The 20,063-nt window shown below is 39.1% G+C and overlaps 1 protein-coding gene across 6 annotated transcripts in view; it reads left to right on the forward strand.

Annotated features, from left to right (window-relative positions):
• The window catches only part of PCCA (propionyl-CoA carboxylase subunit alpha), a 424,770-nt gene that overhangs the window by 79,031 nt on the left and 325,676 nt on the right, over nucleotides 1-20,063 (forward strand). The gene's annotated exons all lie outside the window — the stretch shown is intronic.

The following is a 20,063-nucleotide window of genomic DNA, read 5'->3' on the forward strand; positions in this document are numbered from 1 at the left end:
CATGCACTAACTCATTTGCTCTTCATTATATCCCTATAGGCAGGTACTATTATTTCTGCTTTTCAAGCGAAGAAGCAGAAGTTGCTCTGGATCACACAGGTGTTAGTGCCAGGGCAAGGATTTGAACCCAGTCATTACCATGCTCGTAACTACTGGACTGTGCCACCTCTGAAGAAGAGATTATACAGCTTGTGGTGCAACGCAAAACCTTAAAATGTTTTCAGCTCTCTTTTTTTTTGTCACCCATCCTTATTTTTTCCCCATACAACTGTTATTTTTTGAGCCTCTTGGTATCTAGCTTGTAGAACATTTCAGAGTCCTAAAGGGACTATATAAAGAACTGTCTGTAAAAGTTCTGCTTTCCTCCCAAAAGCTAGCAATGTGAAAAATAAGCAGGAGAGATAAGTTGTGAAGCACAGGGAGGAAGAAAGAGAATAGTGGAAGCAGCAGTGATCTGTAGTGGTGTCTACAGGTTCTGGTTGAGTTGGTATGGGCAGTCATGTCAGCAACCAAATCTACATTTGTTGGAGGACTCATTTTTTACATGCTCTCTTCAGGATAGTTTTAGTTACTAGGATGTAGGGGACAGCAATAACACCATTTGGTAAAGATTCAGAATAGCAACCAGGATGATGAGCTGCAGACATAGTCAATATCAAGTAAATAAGAAGAGATAGAAGATAAAACAATTCTCTCTGAGGTGCCAGAAAGCAACCTGGTAATGGAGAAATACATATCCTAGAGAGAGGCAAACAAATGTTTTTATCCTTTTGGGACATTACCTGGATAGGCCTATATTTCTGCAAAGCAAAAGAGAGTCAAGCTCCTGAATCCCTGCTGGATAGGCTGGTAAGTGTTAGTGGGTGTCTGATAGAAGAAGGATGAGGACTTCCGGTTTCTAGTAAACTTAAATGTGATACGGTTTGACTGTGTCCTCACCCAAATCTCATCTTGAATTTGTAGCTCCCATAATCCCCGTGTGTTGTGGGTGGGACCTGGTGGGAGGTAACTGAATCATGGGAGTGGGATTTTCCCATGCTGTTCTCATGATAGTGAATCAGTCTCATGAGATCTGATAGTTTTATAAAGGGCAGTTCCCCTGCACATGCTCTCTTGCCTGCTGCCATGTAAGACTTGCCTTTGCTCCTCCTTCACTTTCCACCATGATTGTGAGGCCTCCCCAGCAATGTGTAACTGTGAGTCAATTAAACCTTTTTCTTTATAAATTACCCAGTCATGGGTATTTCTTCATAGCAGTATGAAAATGGACTAATACATAATGATTCCTTTGTTTGGAGGATTGTCAAATACTATATGAAAAGTGGTTTCACATGTGCTTTAAAAAAACCTGTATATGTGCCTTATGGTGTCATTATTTCTAATTTATAGATGTAGAAATAATAATATTAGAGAAATAAAATGTGTTTTCTAATGACGTACCAGTAGGTGATCAGCAGACTGGGACTAGAACTCAGGTTCTTTTGATTGAAATTGTTTTTACAAAGCCCTGAGGGTTCTAAAAACTAGAGTTTCACTGAGCACTGTTATATGGAAAACTTAAATGTAGCCAGAAACCATATCGAGAAAATAACTAGGTTTTAGATATTTTATTGTATAATATTTGCTGTGATACTCTTTTATGGACATTTAGAATCTAGTATGCTGGTCTGGTGCGGTGGCTGGTGCCTGTAATCCCAGCACTTTGGGAGGCCAAGTCAGGTAGATCACTTGAGGTCAGGAGTTCAAGACCAGCCTGGTCAACATGGCAAAACCCCATCTCTACTAAAAATAAAAAAAAATTAGCTGGGTGTGGTGGCACATGCCTCTAGTACCAGCTACTCAGGAGGCTGAGACAGGAGAATTGCTTGAATCTGGAGGTTACAGTAAGGCAAGATTGCACCATTGCACTCCAGCCTGGGCAACAAAGCAAGACCCTGTCTCAAAAAAAAAAAAAAAGAAAAGAAAGGAAAAAGAGATAATGTAGTATGCATTTGGGCAATCAAAGAGATAAATTAATATTCAAATGTGCTCGTATTATGATTATTACTCACTTATAAGTATACTTTGGAAAGCTATTGTCACACAATAACATTAATTATATTTTTATTCATTGTTTTACCACATTTGAAATTCTTATTAAAGTTTTAAAATGTATTTTAATTATAAAAATAATAATTTCCTTGAAAAGTTAATAAATACTAGATGTTGGCCAGGTGCGGTGTCTCACGCCTGTAATCCCAACACTTTGGGAGGCCAAGGCAGGCAGATAACAAGGTTAGGAGTTCAAGACCAGCCTGACTAACATGGTGAAACCACATCTCTACTAAAAATACAAAAATTAGCTGGGCATGGTGGCGCATGCTTGTAATCTCAGCTACTCTGGAGGCTGAGGCAGGAGAATTGTTTGAACCCAGGAGGTGGAGATTGCAGTGGGCCAAGATGACACCACTGCACTCCAGCCTGGGTGACAAAGCAAGACTCAGTTTTCAAAAAATAAGAAGAAATACTAGATGTCTGTTCACACTTCATTTTTCCATTGTAAATTGCAGATTAGATTATGATGAATAGGCTATAGTCTTTTAATATTCTCTGCCCTAGTAAATGAGTTCTTGCTTATGTAAGTCAGATATTTTGTTATTTTGATATCTAAATAATTGGTTTTTATGATTTATTTTTTTCTTGACAAGTTTCTAAGCTTTGTTCAGTCTTGTCAAGTCCCTGGTGAATTTTAGATCTCTGAGTCTAGAATTGGTTGACTGAGTTCATGAGTAAACCAATAGATTAGTACATTGTTGAGTTTTCTTTTTTTCCCCAAAACCAGAGATCCTATTTGCTCTTTAAGGAAACTGTTTGAAAGTATGGCAAGTTTTAGAGAAGTTTCACAAATCTTAGCCACTTGTTTACTAATATTTTGCACACTATTTTTAGTTGATGACATGTAAGCAATTTATATTTGTCTGAACTTTACATCTATAAGGTAGTGGTGACAGGCTGCTCTATTTTGCAGCTAGCATCTTTAATTGATGTTGAATTGTGGCTTTCCGTGCACACAGGGTTAAGTGAAAAGGTTGCAGTCATCTAGTGAGCATTTTCCTTTAATGTGCTCATTAGTGGTGGCAAGTCCAGGTTTCAGCACATGTCAGTAATTTACATTTCATTGTGGAGAGGCTGCTGTTGTTCAAGAGTTGTTTCTAAGCCTGATGAATATATATTGGGAATAAACAGAGTAGAAGAATTGAAAGCCAAATCCCTGCCAGGCCTTTCAGTTGGTTCTGAAGCTTCCAGTGGATCTCTGATTAGCAATGCATAAAGCAGGATGAAAATGCAAAGATGAGGCCTACAAAAGTTGTCACAGGTAGGTTCTCCCCTTAAATCCTCTTTTTGTGACTGCCTTTCCATTTCATCTTCTCCAAATTCTTTTTTCATGGCAGACTTTGTTGTTAAAGTGAAAATACTCTGTTAGACTAATGCTACAGGGTCATCCTGGTTCCTGTACCTCTTCTAACTCTGAAGCCAAGTCTGATTGTTATGCAGTGAGTTTTCAGAAGCAAAGGGCTTGATAGGCCTTGGCTCCTAGGGATCAGATGATTGTGATCGGAATCTTTGTGATGATTCCTTCTGGGACTCAATTTTTCCCATCTTTGCCTGATTGGTAGGTACCAGCTTGTTATGGCTTTTGAAAGCTTGCATAGATCAGTAAAGAGTAACTGTGGAGGCTGTGGTCAGTGTTGTTGGGCGTAGGGACTGGACACATATTCATATTGTCTTTGAAATTGTGGTGTTTGGGAAATTCCAGAAGTTTTCTTTTTGTAGAAAAATTTCATACATTATAATGAAGCATTTTTGGAACTTGGGATTTTATTACAAGTTACTTTATGCATAGATGGAGTAGCATTAGAAAACTCTGGCCTAGCTGTTTTTAGAAAATGTTATAATTCTTTATACATGTTAAGCTTAATTATTTACATGTGTATAAAAATTGGATTTATTACAAGAAAGTAGATTTTGATATTGCTATTTTTGTGTGTTTGTATGATGTGTTTAGTACAGGATCTACCTGTACTAAATAAGTACATAGATACAGGTAGATCCTGCACCACAAAGATATAAACAAACCTTCTTAAACTACATATTTTGACTAGCATCACATGGTGTATATGTATCTATATACTTACGTATCTTTGTGGTGCTAGTCAAAACATGTAGTTTAAGAGGGCTTGTTCAGAATTTGTGGTTAGAATCAAAAGTGAGTGAATTTATGACTTACATTATTGAAAAACATTGACAAATGTCAAGACTCAAGTCAGATTTTTATTATTTTATGATAAATTCAGTCAGATGTGATTTAGCACTTGGATCATTTAAATATAAAGGTGTGTTACAGTTTATTAAATCTTTATGTTAGTTTTTTAATGAGGTAGAGTTTTAACAGGGAAGCAACATGGAATAAAGTTTTTGGAAAATTTTTATGTGTATGAAGATAAAAATGCAAGTCTTGAGAATATTAGTTTAGTAATATTCTGATTAGTGCTTGTAGCCTTTGTAAAAAATGTAAATTTACCTTCTAGATGACTACTTGAAACTATTGTTTTTGGATGCTTGCCAGATAAAGCCTTGTGGGATTAAGTTCTGGTAAATCGCTTGCAAACTTGTGGGGGATATCAGTGACTTTGTATATTTAACTGTCCAAACTGTCATCTCCATGCATCCTGTCTCTGCATTGGGTGAAAAAATTAAAAGTTTCTCAGCCAGTTAGAATTAAAGGTGACATCTGCTTTTAATTGGTATTTTATTTTCTTCCAAGTCAGTAAAAATTCAGTAAGACATGAATTATCAAATTTTGCAATGCTAAGCAACTTGTCAAGTGACAGTAAGCACTACCTTGAACAGTTGTACAGATGGGAAGTGTTAAAATGTTGATTAATCTTCCAGAGTTCTGATTATGGCTTTAGAAGCCTGAAGCTTATATAACCATTGCCAGCTTTCTAGTGTCAGAATAGTATTTATTTGTTAATTTTGTAGACCTTTTTCAATTACTGACAAATTGCCTCTTGCATAATGAACATTTTACTAGTTTTAATAAGACTTGGTCTAATTGACTAAGGGTCATAGATGGCAATGTAGAATTTGTGTTTCTGTTGTCTATTATTTAGTAAACATATTAAATTATTTTTAGTAAAAAACTGAAAAAAAATCTCTGATCTTTAACTTTTATTCTGTTATACATATTCATCCTGTGTTGAGAAGGGAGTATCCATTCGAATCTTGGCAAAGGAAGTCTTGCCTGGGCCCCCTGATGAAAAAGAAAATGGATTATTTCTGTTTTTACCATTTATAAGACATTTTAAGATGTAAAACATAAGGACAAAAAAAATCATCACCTTCAAGTAGACCACGTAAAAATAACTCAAGTCTTCAAACATTCTCAGAACTAAAAAAGACCAAGAAAATATTCCCATCATACTGATTATGTTTTAATTTTCTGGTTGCTAAAAATTAGAACATGGCACTAAGTAGACTGTTTATATAAAGTATGTCTTTAAAAATTCAACTGTGAAGATCTTTTTTTTGATAATCATTAATATGAAAGTGAATTTTCTCTTTTTCCTGTTTGAACAGTTCTGTATAGTAGAGGTAGAATTCTGTTTTAAAGGTGGTTAGGACTTGTAGCAACATTTCTGGAATGAGTTTTTTGTTATTACCAGACTTCAGTTTAATTCAGGTTTTCTTTTTTGCTCTCCACTTATGAATAGCTGATAAATATTTTACGTAGTAATGTACTTCTCCTACTAGAAAATCAGTGGGTTATTTAACTTGATTCAGGAAATCTACCTTGTATGGTTACTTCGAAGTTGAGTAGATTTTATTTCAACTTAAAAAGTAGAAAAGATGCTACAGCAAATGATCTAATAGTTTTAGATGCATTTGATAACTTATGTCTTAAACCCCTGGCCAAGTTTAGCAGTTTTACACATTTTTAGACAATAGTCGAAAGAAAACTTAGGTCTTTTAGCTAAACTATACAAAACTTTTATAGTCATTCTGATGCCTGATAACTTCAGGGTTCATTGCCCCTGTACATTTTTCAAATTATTTGCTCCTCAATACATAAGGCTTTAATTTACCCCCTATTGACAAATCCCAAATGGGTTTTTTAAGAATTTCGAGAGTGGTCTGCTATAGTTGTGCTTTAGCACTGGCTTCAATTGCTGACACAAAATCTCTTAAGATGCACCAAATTTAGAAGGATAGGAGGTTCAGGCAGCATTTCCTCTGGCAAACGCTAAGGTTTTATTTGTGGGGGGAGGGAGGCAGAGATATAAAATTACTCTTTTCCATAATGTTTTTCTTTCTTTGATCTTATTTTAATGCCTATTTAAAAAAGTAACTTTGACACAAGACTTAGCCACATTTTTTTTTCATTAATTAAAATTTGTGCTTGTTTGGATGGGCTTTTGAAATCTTGAATTTTATAGAATAATAATAAAGTTAAATATTTGTACCTTGACATACCCTAACACAATTAATTATTGCTTCCATAAATAATATTGAATTTATGGAAGCAATAAATTTATGGAAGAAATAAACATACTTTACATTCCAATGAATAATATTACACAAATATATACTGTCCTAGAGGTGCTTAAAATGACTTTCATGCCACCCTTCATGCTTGCTGGGTTTTTAAGGCATAAAAGAAAGAGACAACCTTCTTCATTTTACTGGAAAAAAAGACTAAAACATATAGCTAGTATTGAATTGGGGTAATAATCTTTCACTTTTTTGCCCCTCAGTGCTGTCATGATCTTTTAGGGAAGTGAGGTCATGGTGGACTCGCTTGTTAATCATTTCTGTGTTTTCAGCTTAGTTTGGTCATGAATACTTGACTTGCTACCTATAGTCTTGCTTCTGTTTGCCTCTTTGCATGCAGTTCCTGTTGTTTAAATTACCATGCTTTCCTTATCATGTGATCCTGTGACTCTATTGACAATTGATTGGATCAGGGATTAGTGCCTGACCCAAGGCAGACATCTATAGAAGGGTCATGGGTGTGTGTGTGTGTGCACGCGCGTGTGTGTGTGGTTGTTGTGAATGGTGGTGGTGGTGCCAAGAAGGTTGTGACATTTGACCTAATAACTGAAAGATGAGAGAAGCAGCCAGCACTTGGAGATCTAGAGTAAGAGCTCTTCAGGGAGAGGGAATAGCAGGTTTAAATGTCTGAGGCTGGAATGAGATTTGAGAAATAGAATGTAGAGATTGGATATAGAGAAAGGAACTGGTGTGGCAGGAGAATCATGAATGAGAAGGCACATGGTACAAGACGAGGTTGAAAGGATGGATGGGTCAGGACCTATGCTTTCAGTTAGGGTCATTGTGAGAAGCTGGAATTTGGGTCTGAGTGCACTGGGGAGCTGCTAGCAGAGTTTTAAGCACATAGTGACCTAATGTGATGCACTTCTGTATCACTGTAACAACAGTGCCTATCAGACTGAATAATTATGTAAGTAAGAACACTTTGCTGCATAAGAGTAGAAAAATTTAAACAAGAAACAGTGCCCTAGAAGTAGTTAAATTCTCATGGGCATCCACCTGTAGACATTTTCACTCCTGAATATGTCCTGCTGGTCTAAGGATTATAGCTTTCTGTCAAAACAAAGCTATCTTCTAATTTATATTTTGCAAATCATTTGCTTTTCAGTAAACCCTATTCTTGCTTATCAGAGTTAATCTAATACCAAGATCCAAGATTCCTCTTTCCACAATGGCTTATTTTCTTCAGGCTGGGTTATTTATTCAGTATTGAAAAACACCCCCATATGACAGCCCATGGGAACCATTGACTCTTCAGGTCCTAAGAACAGTTAGAGAGTTAGGGGGTAGGTGTGCATACAAAGGGAGTATATGGTATTCCAGTTTAAGGTGGCCACTCTAAATTCCGGCTCCTCTGATTTTTCTCCGCTGGGGTTAATTACTAACATGCTTCTTTGACTTTCTGTCTGGCTAGTAGGTGAGGTTACATAGCACAAATGCTTAAATGAATATATGTGTATTGGCAGCCTTGTATATGGGCTCATGTTTGCACACAAATACTCAAATTCCAGTGAAGTTTGCCTTGCCAACATCCTTTCCACCACGGGCGATTTGTGGAAGCCAGTCAGGATCATCTTATCTTCCCTGACAATTGTTGATTTGGGATTTATCACGGCTTAAGCCAGTGTGGGCCAATGAAACATCATCAAAGGCTTGCCTGGGATTCCTGGAAAAGGAACCTCCTCATTCTTAAGAGAAAGACATTAGAAGCCAAGTTCTCTTGCATTCTCCCCAACCCATCACCTTGTGAATGAGAGGGTTTAGTTGCTGCTGGCAGCCGTGTTGTGACTATGAGGAATAGCTAGCCTGAGGATAAATCTCACTTACAGAATAAGGCAGATCCGAGAGAACAGCAGAGAAATCCAGAATTGGGAGATATATTTTTGGAAGAATTTCTGTCTAAAAGTGTAGTGGGGTATGTGTTGTAGTGAGAGGAGAGCTGGGATGTTTAATGGGTTAACAGCATTTTGTTATCATATATTTATTGAAAAATTTTCACATTCCATTGTGCCAGACACTGAGAAATTTACTTAAAACATAAAGTAGGGCACAGAACTTGCCTTTCCAGGAAATTTATTTACAGGTATTGGGTTTTGATTTCTTCTTTGGAGACAGGGTGTCACTCTGCTACCCAGGAAAGAATGCGGTAGCGTGCTCATGGCTCACTGCAACTTCTACTTCCTGGGCTCAAGCGATCCTCCCACTTTAGCCTCCTGAATAACTGGGACTACCATCATGTGCCACCATGCCTGGCCAATTTTTGTATTTTTTGTAGAGATGGAGTCTTACCATGTTGCCCAGGCTCATCTCGAACTCCTGGGCTCAAGTGATCTGCTAGTCTTGATTCCTTCTATAACTGCCCCTTGTATTGGATTTGGGCACCGAAAGAACAGTCAGTTACTGTTTTTTTTTTTTTTTTTTATGGTGTCTCTCTCTGTCGCCCAGGCTGGAGTGCAGTGGCATGATCTTGGCTTACTGCAACCTCTGCCTCTAGGTTCAAGTGATTCTCCTGCCTCAGCCTCCTGAGTAGCTGGGACTACAGGTGTGTACCACCACACCTGGCTAATTTTTTTATTTTCAGTAGAGATGGGGTTTCACCATGTTGGCCAGGCTGGTCTCAAACTCCTGACCTTAGGTGATCCTCCTGCTTTGGCCTCCAAAAGTGCTGGGATTATAGTACTGTGCCTGGCCAGTTACTAATACTCAGTTTTAAATTTTAGAAACCTAGGACTTAAAGCATATTAACCTTTGCTTACTGTGGAACCAATGTCAGGGCTGTGAGTTGCCTTCAGTGATGTTGAGGGGCAGCCAGAACTGTCTGTGTGCTTTGAGGAATCCAACAGTGAGAAGATAGTTAGGCTTGAGGACAGTACTGGAAGCGAAGAGTAGTCAGTGGTCAGTTGGTCTTACTTCTCTCTGGGTTTACGCTCCATTCTTTGAGCTGTTTCTGCAAGCTTCTCTGCTTTCCACCTCTGCATGTCTAGCTGTCTTGGCCCTGTGGAACATGCTGACTTCATCGCTCCCGAGCTTACATGACATAGGCTGGGGATCCTGAAAAGAGGAAAGCCTCTTTTTCTCTCTGTTCCCATGCCCCATTCCTAGGAAAGGGACCCTGATAGGTCTAGTTTGGGCCAGCTGCCTTTTGCCACACCTGTCTGTTCAGGGAGCAAGATTATGCCATCCACAAGGGCCACAACTGAGGAGGTCTTTTGCTGTCTTTGGGGAAAAGGGCAGTTCAAGAAAGTCAGGCTAATTCTGCCACCAAATGTCTCATAAACCACATAATTATAGGACAGTATAATAATTGCAGCAATCAAAGGCTGTTGAGTGTTGGGTGCAGGAAGGTAGTGGTTAACTCTGGTAGGTTAGGGGTTGGGTACAGACGAATAGAACATTGTCAAATTTCAGATAAAGGGTGTGTGTATGTGCCTGTGGATGTGTGCATGCATGTGTATGAAGGATTTGTGAGGGGGAGTATTTTATATTGGTATAAATGTTGGTTTCCTCCTTAAGAATTTATTCCTATCATAAATGCTCTGTGGCTCTATTACGCTAAGTTTCATAATTGTGTATCATTAGAGTTCTAAAGTACAGAAAATAGAAGAAAATCTTGGACTTTTTGAGCTGGAAAGACCTTAGTACTTATCTAATTTGTTTGACATACATCTTTTGATGTGGTAGATTCTGGTAAATATAAAGACAAACCGGGTTCCCTACCCTGAAGAGGTTTATAGAGGAAATACAGCAGGGAGGAGATACTGGAAGGAGTTTCCCTGATTCTCAGGAGAGGACAACTGGCCTCTCCTGAGAGATGAAGTGATTCATTTTGATTGGGGGAGAGGTGCCCAGAAAGGTTTCAAGAAGAAGGTGGCATTTGAACTAGCCCTTGAAGATAGGTAGAATTTAGGCAGGGGAGATGATGGAGGAGAAGAATGTAGACCCAGGTGGAGCAGACATTCCAGGAAGAGGCTACAGTGTGGGGATGGCAGAAAAAGGGGTGCTGCATTGAGCCATGAGCTGTGATAGACCTTTGAGTATAAGAGTAAGCCTGGAAAGTGAAGGGCCCTGAGTATTGGGCTTGAATTTGTTTATAACACTCAAGTATTCCACAAAACCCCTGTGAGCATTGAAATGCTTCAGGGGAGCATTCTGTATGATGCTGGCTTTTTCTGCCATTTTCCTCAATTTAGGAAATGGTAGGAAATTTGGTATCATCTTTGCCTACCTTTGCTGTTAGGCCATGTGTTAGTCTGTTCTTGCATTGCCATAAAGAAGTGCCTGAGACTGGATAATTTATAAGAAAAGAGGTTTAACTGGCTCCTGATTCTACAGGCTGTACAGGAAGCATGGTGTCATCTGCTTCTGGGGAGGCCTCAGGAAACTTACACTCACGGTGGAGGGCAAAGAGGAGCAGACCTGTCTTACATGACCATAGCAGGACTGAGAGAGCGGGGAGGATTATGATATAGTAGTTATTGCTTCCTGATACATATCTTATTTCTTTGTCTTTTTCCCCTGCTGAAATATAGCCTATACAATCATAGGAGTTCCTGTCTCTTTTGAGCGTTGCTATTTCCTCATTGCCTAAAACATTGTCTAGAACAGTGTTTGTCTCATATATATTTGCTTAATGAATAAATGAATAAGAGGCAGATTATCTAGTTTTAGACCATTCATGAAAAGTTTAATATTCTAAATTCTTTGTTAAGTAGGCAGATATTTATAAATACAGAAATGGTTCTTTTTCTTGGACGGAGTTTTGCTCTTGTTACCCAGGCTGGAGTGCAATGGCGTGATCTTGGCTTACCACAACCTCCGCCTCCTGAGTTCAGGCAATTGTCCTGCCTCAGCCTCCTGAGTAGCTGGGATTACAGGCATGCACCACCATGCCCAGCTAATTTTTTGTATTTTTAGTAGAGACGGGGTTTCACCATGTTGACCAGGATGGTCTCGATCTCTTGACCTCGTGATCCACCCGCCTCGGCCTCCCAAAGAAATACAGAAATGGTTCTAAGGTGTCTCTGTAAGATTGCTCTTCAACTCTTGCTCAAACTTATGATGACTGGACTGTTAAGCCCTTTCATCATATAGACCAGCATTTGGCAGGCTTTTTTTCTGTAAAGGGCCAGATAATAAGTGTTCTAGGCTTTGTGGACCATACTGTCACAACCATTCAACTGTGTTCTAAATAGCTCTGCAGCAGTAGTGTGAAAGCAGCCTTAAACTATAGGTAAATGAATGGATATGTCTGTGTTTCAATAACACTTCTATTATGGATACTTAAATTGGAATTTTGTGTAATTTTAACATGCCATGAAATCCTGCTTTTGATTTTTTTCAACTATTTAAAAACATAAAAAACCTTTCTTAGCTTAAAGACTACAAACATGTGGTGGGCTGGATTTGGCCTGTAGGCTGTGATTGGCCAATACTTGTTATAGACCTTTCTGTCTTCCTCAGCTTTAATGGTTAGAAAACTCTTCATTATATTAACTGAAATCTATCTGTTTAGAATATTTACCTATTTTTTTACATGGTGAAATAGGACGTACATACGAACAATGGACATAATATAAATGTACAGCTTTATAAATTATTGTGAACACCCACACAATATTACCTAGGTCAAAAAATAGGACAAATGTCTGCACCCTAGAATTCCTTTGTATGTTCCCTTCAAATGTTTCCTTCCTTCCCATGCCAGGAGCATTGTCCTAACTATTATGGGAATCATTTCCTTGCTTCAGTTTATGTTTTCACCTCCTTAATATGTATCCTATGGCTCTAGAGTTTAGTTTTGCCTATTTTTTGAACTTTCTATAGATAGAATCACATAGTTTAAAAAAAATTGCCTTCAATCTTTCTTTCTATCTTTTATTTCTTTCTGTTATTTTCTTTTTTTCTTTCTTTTCTTTTGTTTCAACAGTTTTGCTCTGTCTCCCAGGCTGGAGTGCAGTGGTGCGATCATGGCTCACTGCAGTCTCACCCTCCTGGGCTCAGGTGATTCTCCCACCACGGCCTCCTGAGTAGCTGGGACTGCAGGCACAAACATAATTCTGTTTATGTTTTGTAGAGACAAGGTCTCACGATGTTGCCCAGGCTGGTCTCGAACTCCTGGGCTCAAGCAGTCTGCCTACCTCGGCCTCCCAAAGTGTTGGGATTACAGGTTTTCTTAAATTTCTTTCAATAACGTTTATTAGTTTCCTGCTTAGAAGTATTGTATTTTCACTGTATTTATTATTATAAATTTGAGTCTTAAAAATTATTCAGTTTTCTCTTTGATTTCAGTCTTATTATTCCATCTAGTTGAAATAGCTTTGAATTAATATTTTGTAACTTTTTCAGCTTTGGTGCATCATTTAATTAGGCAATCTGTGTCTCTGTGTGGCTTTATACAAGTATTTAGTAAAAATGTCAATTAGAGAAGAACCAAAAATAGAGTAGGGCTTTTTAATTAGACAGAAATGGACTATTCAGTGGTCTGGATATGACATTTGAAACAATTGTGTATTTGTACAAATATGTTTAGTTCAATACACACTTCTCTGTGTTGCCCATAAGCACACATTTAGATATGGCCATGAGAAAGATTTCAGGTAACCATGTGAATAAAAAAATTTCAGGTGACCATGTGAATAAAAAAAATAATGGATGGGGATTGTATAGTAATATGGAAATTACAAAATAGGGGCAGGGTGCAGTGGCTCATCCCTGTAATCCCAGCACTTTGGGAGGCTGAGGAGGGTGGATCACTTGAGGCCAGGAGTTTGAGACTACCCTGGGGAAAATGATGAAACCCCGTCCCTAATAAAAATACAAAAATGAGCCAAGTGTGGTGGTGCACATCTGTAATCCCAGCTACTCAGGAGGCTGAGGCACCAGCTTTGCTTGAACCTGGGAGGTGGCGGTTGCAGTGAGCCAAGATCGCATCACTGCACTGCATTCCAGCCTGGGCAACAGAATGAGACTCCATCTGAAAAAAAAAAAAGTACAAAATAGGGATAGTATAGAAGAAATCTGAGAATGGTTTTTACAATTTAATTTATATAGTCTAATAATTATATTTAATAATACTAGATTTCTATCCTCTTAAGTATATGCCAGTTGAGAATGTGCACAGTGAATTCAGAGATGCTGTGAAGGAATTATTTTAAGAATTTAAAATTTTTGATGGATAATTGAGAATTAATTGCAATGATGAAACATATGTAACATGTAGTAGCTTATGTGAACATTGGATTAGATTTGTAAAATTTCTGGTTTTCCCAAAATATTTGAATTACACTCTAGAAAAGTCCAGGGTCTCACTCCCGCAACCCTAAATGTAGCTATACTGATACAGGATTTGGCAGCCTAATCAATGCAGGGTTGAGGCACAAGGAAGTTTAAAAACCCTCCATTCCATTGTGTTTAATAGATTTATACCTGTTAATTATTAATTTTTGAGTTTGCAGAATAGGTATTGTCTTCTATGATTTAAAAAATTGGAGAAAGGGGATAATCACTGTAAGAAAGAATCAAAATTGTGACTTTGTATGTTCAGACTAACATGGGAAGAAGAAATTCTTGGTAATAAGTGAATTGGAATCTGCAGTAGGCTGGAGAGGTTTTTGGGCAGGTATGGGAAATAGTGCTATTTTTAGTCTGTTCACTTTCATGAAGCTGACCACAAGGTGGGGATAATATATTATATGAGATCTGGATGACCTGTGATGTCATCCAGAGTTGTAACAGAGAATTATATTACTTTAAAGAAAGTGTTTTTAAAAATTTGGATGTTTACAGATGAGTTAGATTAAAACAATTATTTTACAGCTGTATCTTGACTATTTAGTTATGCCAACAATCATTTTTTTAAGTTGGTTCCCAGCACTGTAAGGTTTTTATTTTTATTTTTTAGAAAACTTTTAAGTTCAGAGGTACATGTGCAGGTTTGTTACATAAGTAAATGTGTGTCATCAGGGTGGTGTTCTTTTTGTTTCAATAAATTTTGGGGGAACAGGTGGTATTTGATTACATGAATAAGCTCTTTAGTGGTGATTTCTGAGATTTTGGTGCACCATCACCTAAGCAGTGTACACTGTACCCAAGGTGTAGTGTTTTATCCCATACCCCCCTCCCACCCTTTTCCTGAGTCCCCAAGGTCCCTTGTATTATTCTTATACCTTTGCCTCCTCATAGCTTAGCCCCCACTTATCAGTGAGAACATACGATGTTTGGTTTTCCATTCCCAAGTTACTGCACTTAGAAAAATGGTCTCCACTTTGGGAGGCCAAGGCGGGCAGATCACGAGGTCAAGAGATCGAGACCATCCTGGCCAACATGGTAAAACCCCGTCTCTGCTAAAAATGTAAAAATTAGCTGGGCATTGTGGTGCATGCCTGTAATCCCAGCTACTTGGGAGGCTGAGGCAGGAGAATTGGCTGAATCCAGGAGGTGGAGGTTACAGTGAGCTGAGACTGTGCCACTGCACTCCAGTCTGGCGAAAGAGTGAGACTCTACTAAAAAAAAAAAAAAGAATTCCGACCAGGTTGCTGCGAATACTATTTTTTTCATTCCTTTTTATGGCTGAGTAGGCATTCCATGGTATATATGTACCACAATTTATCTACTGATTGATTGATGGGTATTTGATCTGGTTCCATATTTTTGTAATTGCAAACTGTGCTGCTATAAACATGCATATGCAAGTATATTTATTTTTTGTATAATAACTTCTTTTCCTCTGGGTAGATACCCAGTAGTGGGATTGCTGGATCCCACTTGGTAGGTCTACTTTTAGTTCTTTAAGGAATCTTCACACTGTTTTCCATAGTGGTTGTACTAGTTTACATTCCCACCAGCAATGTAAAAGTGTTCCCTTTTCACCACATCCAAGCCAACATCTATTACTTTTTTATTATGGTCGTTCTTGCAGGAGTAAGGTGGTATCTATCGTATTGTGGTTTTGAATTGCATTTCCCTGATCATTAGTGATGTTGAGCATATTTTCATGTTTGTTGGCCCTCTGTATATCTTCTTTTGAAAATTGTCTATTCATGACCTTAGCCCACTCTTTGATGGGATTGTTGGTTTTTTTTACTGGAGATTCCTTTGAGTTCATTGTACATTCTGGATATTAGTCCTTTGTCAGATGTTTAGATTGCGAAGATTTTCTCCCACTCTGTGGGTTGTCTGTTTATTCTGCTGATTGTTTCTTCTGCTGTACAGAAGCTTTTTAGTTTTTAAGTCCCATCTTTTATCTTTGTTTTTGTTGCATTTTCTTTTGGGTTCTTGGTCATGAAGACTTTGCTTAAGCTCTTTGCCTAAAACCTTGTCTCTATTAAAAAAAAAAAAAAATGTGTTCCCCAGGCTGGTCTTGAGCTCATGAACTCAAGCAGTCCTCTTGCTTTGGCCTTTTGAGTTGGGATTACAGGCGTGAGCCACTGTGCCCACCTGCATTCTTCTTGTAAATCCATAAAATCACTCCTTTGCAGCTTAAGATTATTTCTGGACTGCCCTCTCACTAAAAATACTCTGGAATCAATTTACAGGTTATTAATTTGAAAATTCTTTGCTAGGTTGGACAGCCATATTGGAAAAGGACCAGATCCCTTTAGGGTTTTGTTATTGGTAATATAAAGAGGACAGAGAATGTATTTCAAATTAGTTGTCATTTCATGAGGTGTTGCCCTTCATTTCTTGGCAGGTGTTAACTAGAATCTAGCCTCCTCTTATAATAGTTTAAAATGTCTCATGAGTAATTAATATTATGCAATCAGAGCACTGTTTTCTGATTAATAAGGTGGGTGGACCTTATGAAATGTTATCTGAAAATCATGCACATAATCTTTGATGGGTGTTTATGTGTTAGAGTGACTTCTCTTAATTCCTGTGAGTTCAACTTCTAGTGTGAATAGTAAGGCCAAAAGTTCAAAAGGGCTTTTGAAGTTGATTTGTAATTAAATAGCATTATTAAAACAAAGAGTCAAAGCCTTGTCAAGTATGATAAATTCAGTGTCAAAACTGAGCTTTTTTTTGTTTGTTTCTTTTTTTAAGCTAGAGTCTAGCTCTGTTGCCAGGCTGGAGTGCAGTGGCACAATCTTGGTTCACTGCAACCTCTGCTTCCTGGGTTCAGGCAATTCTCCTGCCTCAGCCTCTTGAGTAGTTGGGACTACAGGTGTGTGCTACCATGCCCAGCTAATTTTTGTGTTTTAGTAGAGACAGGGTTTCACCATGTTGGCCAGGATGGTCTTGATCTCTCGATAACGTGATACGCCTGCCCCGGCATCCCAAAGTGCTGGGATTACAGGCCTGAGCCACTGTGCCCGGCTAAAATTGAGCCTTTAAAACTAAAAAGTTCAGCCAGGTGCGGTGGCTCACACATGTAATCCCAGCACTTTGGGAGGCCGAGGTGGGTGGATCATCTGAGGTCAGGAGTTCGAGATCAGCCTGGCCAACATGGTGAAATCCCATCTCTACTAAAAATGAGCCAAATGTGGTGACTCATGCCTGTAGTCCCAGCTACTTGGGAGGCTAAAGCAGGATAATTGCTTGAACCCAGGAGGTGGAGCCTGCAGTGAGCTGAGATTGTGCCATTAAACTCCAACCGGGGTGGCAGAGTGAGACCCTGTCTCAAAAACAAAACAAAATAATAAAATAAAAAACTGAAAAGCTCACACCTGTTATCCTAGCACTTTGGGAGGCCAAGGTGCTAAGATTGCTTGAGCCCAGGAGTTTGGACTGGCCTGGACTAAATAAGGAGACCTCGTCACTACAAAAAAAAAAAAAAAAAAAAAAAAAAAAAAAAATTAGCCAAGTCTGGTGGTACGTGTCTGTAGTTCCAGCTGCTTTGGAGGCTGACATAAGAGGATGGCTTGAGCTCTGGGAGTCAAGGCTGCAGTGAGCTGTGATCACACTACCTACTGTACTCTAGCCTGGGCAACAGAGAGAGATCCTGCTTCCAACAAAACAAAACAAAAACAACCCTCCCCAAACTAGAAAACATTCTCAACCATAGTACTTCCAAACATATTTTTTTGTGTTAGAAGTATTTTAAGGCAATGATAAGGTCAGTAAACTACTTCAAATCTGTTGGAAGTACATCTCAGCACATGACAGTTGTGGTTTCATAAGCTTCTTAAGGTTTCAAGTGCACAGCATTTCACCACAAGGAAGTGTGCTTTTATTGGTTTATGTCTCTTTACTGAAGTCATTCCAGGTCCATTTAAGAAGGTTTTCCATAGGAGTCTCCCCCTCCTTTTCCTGTGAGCAAGTCACTTACACTCAAAATGAAACTCATTATCCTCATAAGCAAACCTGCTCTTTGATTCCCACTTTCAATGAAGTCTTCTGGTGTCAAAATGTTAGGGCCACCTTTGAGTGCTCCCTGTCCCTTGCACTTCCTCATTGATTCCCCCTAAATCCATTGCAGGTCTGCTGTGCGGGTGATGCAGCCCTCTGCACCTCTTTCCTCTCTGCTCGGTTCCCACTACTTTCTGTTACTTATGCATATCCCTGTTTGCTTCATCTGGACCACTGACTGCCTTATCTTTGCCTGTCCTGCCTGGAGCTGCCTCAGTGCTGCTGCCAGGCTGGTCTTCTTGAAGCCCTGTGCTTTGGACCCTTCTGGGTCTCACTGTTGTCTGCAGAGTCTGTGTTCCTCACAGTAATTTTGCTCTCTATGATTTAACACTCTGTGATAGGAGCCCTGGCTGCCTGTTGTGGTAGACATTTTTAGTTTTGTCTGTGCTAAGTTATTGCTTTGGGGAACAGGGCATTGTTCCTTTTTGGTGGGGCTCTTGCCTGTACTTTATGTTGAGATTAAAGGGAATGTGAGTATGCAAGAGGAAGGGGCAGTCAGGAAGAGATGAGGGGTGTGGGGAAGAGGTAGGTTCAGCCTCTTCGGCATGGACCTGATTTAGTTATGGCTAAGGGGCCACAACATAAGCAGCGTTGTTACTGTTTCAGTGAGGCTTCTGGAACATAGAAGTCTCTACCCAGGTAGGAAGGCTGGGAGGCCTCAGCAGCCGATAGTGGTGTGACTGAGACTCCGGAATCCCTTCACGCTTGTGCAGCAGCTTACTACGGGTCACCCCCATCCTAAGTGCCTTACATTTATTAATTCATGTATCCTCACAGATGGGGAAACTGAGGCACACAGCAGCCAAGGAACTCATCTAAGGCCGACCAGGTAGTATATGGTGGAATTGGAGTAAAGGCAGACTCCACAGTCCCTGTTGTTAACCGTTACACTCCACTGCTTCTAATTCCTGACTTTCATTTACGCAAGAATATAATTTAAAATCCTGCTCAACACTTGTTTTCTAAGATTCCAGTGGCATGAATAGTGAGGGGTTACAGTTGGTGTCAGTCACACTTCAAACAGCTGGAGATAGGGGTGATAACATATACCTGAGGAAGTCATGCTGGCTGCTACAACATTGTGAGAAGATCATTCTGCTGAGATTTTATGCTTGCTGGTAGTTGATAGAAAATGAAGCTTAGTCTATTGTATGCAATGCCAGCTTTTTCCTTCATCCCTTACAAGGCTTGAATTTAATGAAAGGAGAAGATTGCATTCTCAAATCTCATTTGACTAGAAGGTTACAAAGGCTCTGGTTGGAATTATTGAGAAACACAGAAATCTCAGATCTGAACATGTTAAATTGTACTAGTACGTAATATGAATTGGAAGAAGAAATTCTCTGAAGCAAAGGGGGAGGAATTTGTATCTTGGAAAGAATTTCCTTTGTCCTTTATTATTTATACAGTTGATAATTGCAGTATTGCCACTTCACATATGAAAATATCATTGTAGTAAATTATGTAGAGTTGGCTAACAAAGTTCCCATCCATCTTCACTTTAGTCCAGTTGCCGTTAGTAGTTTCCCAGAGTACTTTGTAATTCCTCTACCATAGTACTCATGCTCTATTTTGATTTTAATTGTGTTATATTTTGTCTTCCTAGTTAACTAAGCAAGGTCCTGGTGCACCTCTGTCTTGCCCATCATTGAATTCCTAGACTTAGCACAGTGCCTGAGGCAGAGTAGGTATTGGCAACTGAATGAATGAATGACTGTGTTAAGCAGACATCAAAGACGTATAAAATTGCCATCTAGTTGTTGTAGGACTTAAAAAGAGATGAGATTCTTATAAATGAGCACTGGTTGTTTGCAGCCTCATTATTATTCTCTGGTGATCAAAAAGCTGTTTACACATGCACCAGTAGTCACAGCTACTCAGGAGGCTGAGGCAGGAGGATCCCTTGAGCCTGGGAGGCAGAGGTTGCAGTGAGCCGAGATCATGCCACTGCACTCCAGTCTAGGTGACAGAGCCAAACCCTGTCTTAAAAAGGAAAGAACTGTTTACAGATCAGTGAGAGAGATGTTTTCCTAAATATTTAAGTGTTTGTCCATGCTCCTTTCCAAAATCCTAGTTGTCCTTTTCCCCCTCAGATGCTGCTTCCTTTGTGACCTCTCCTTGATTCCCTT

The sequence above is a fragment of the Sapajus apella genome, unplaced genomic scaffold, assembly GCF_009761245.1.
Source record: "Sapajus apella isolate SASKATOON/1434 unplaced genomic scaffold, GSC_monkey_1.0 scaffold60, whole genome shotgun sequence".
In the NCBI taxonomy this organism is placed as follows: Eukaryota; Metazoa; Chordata; class Mammalia; order Primates; family Cebidae; genus Sapajus; species Sapajus apella.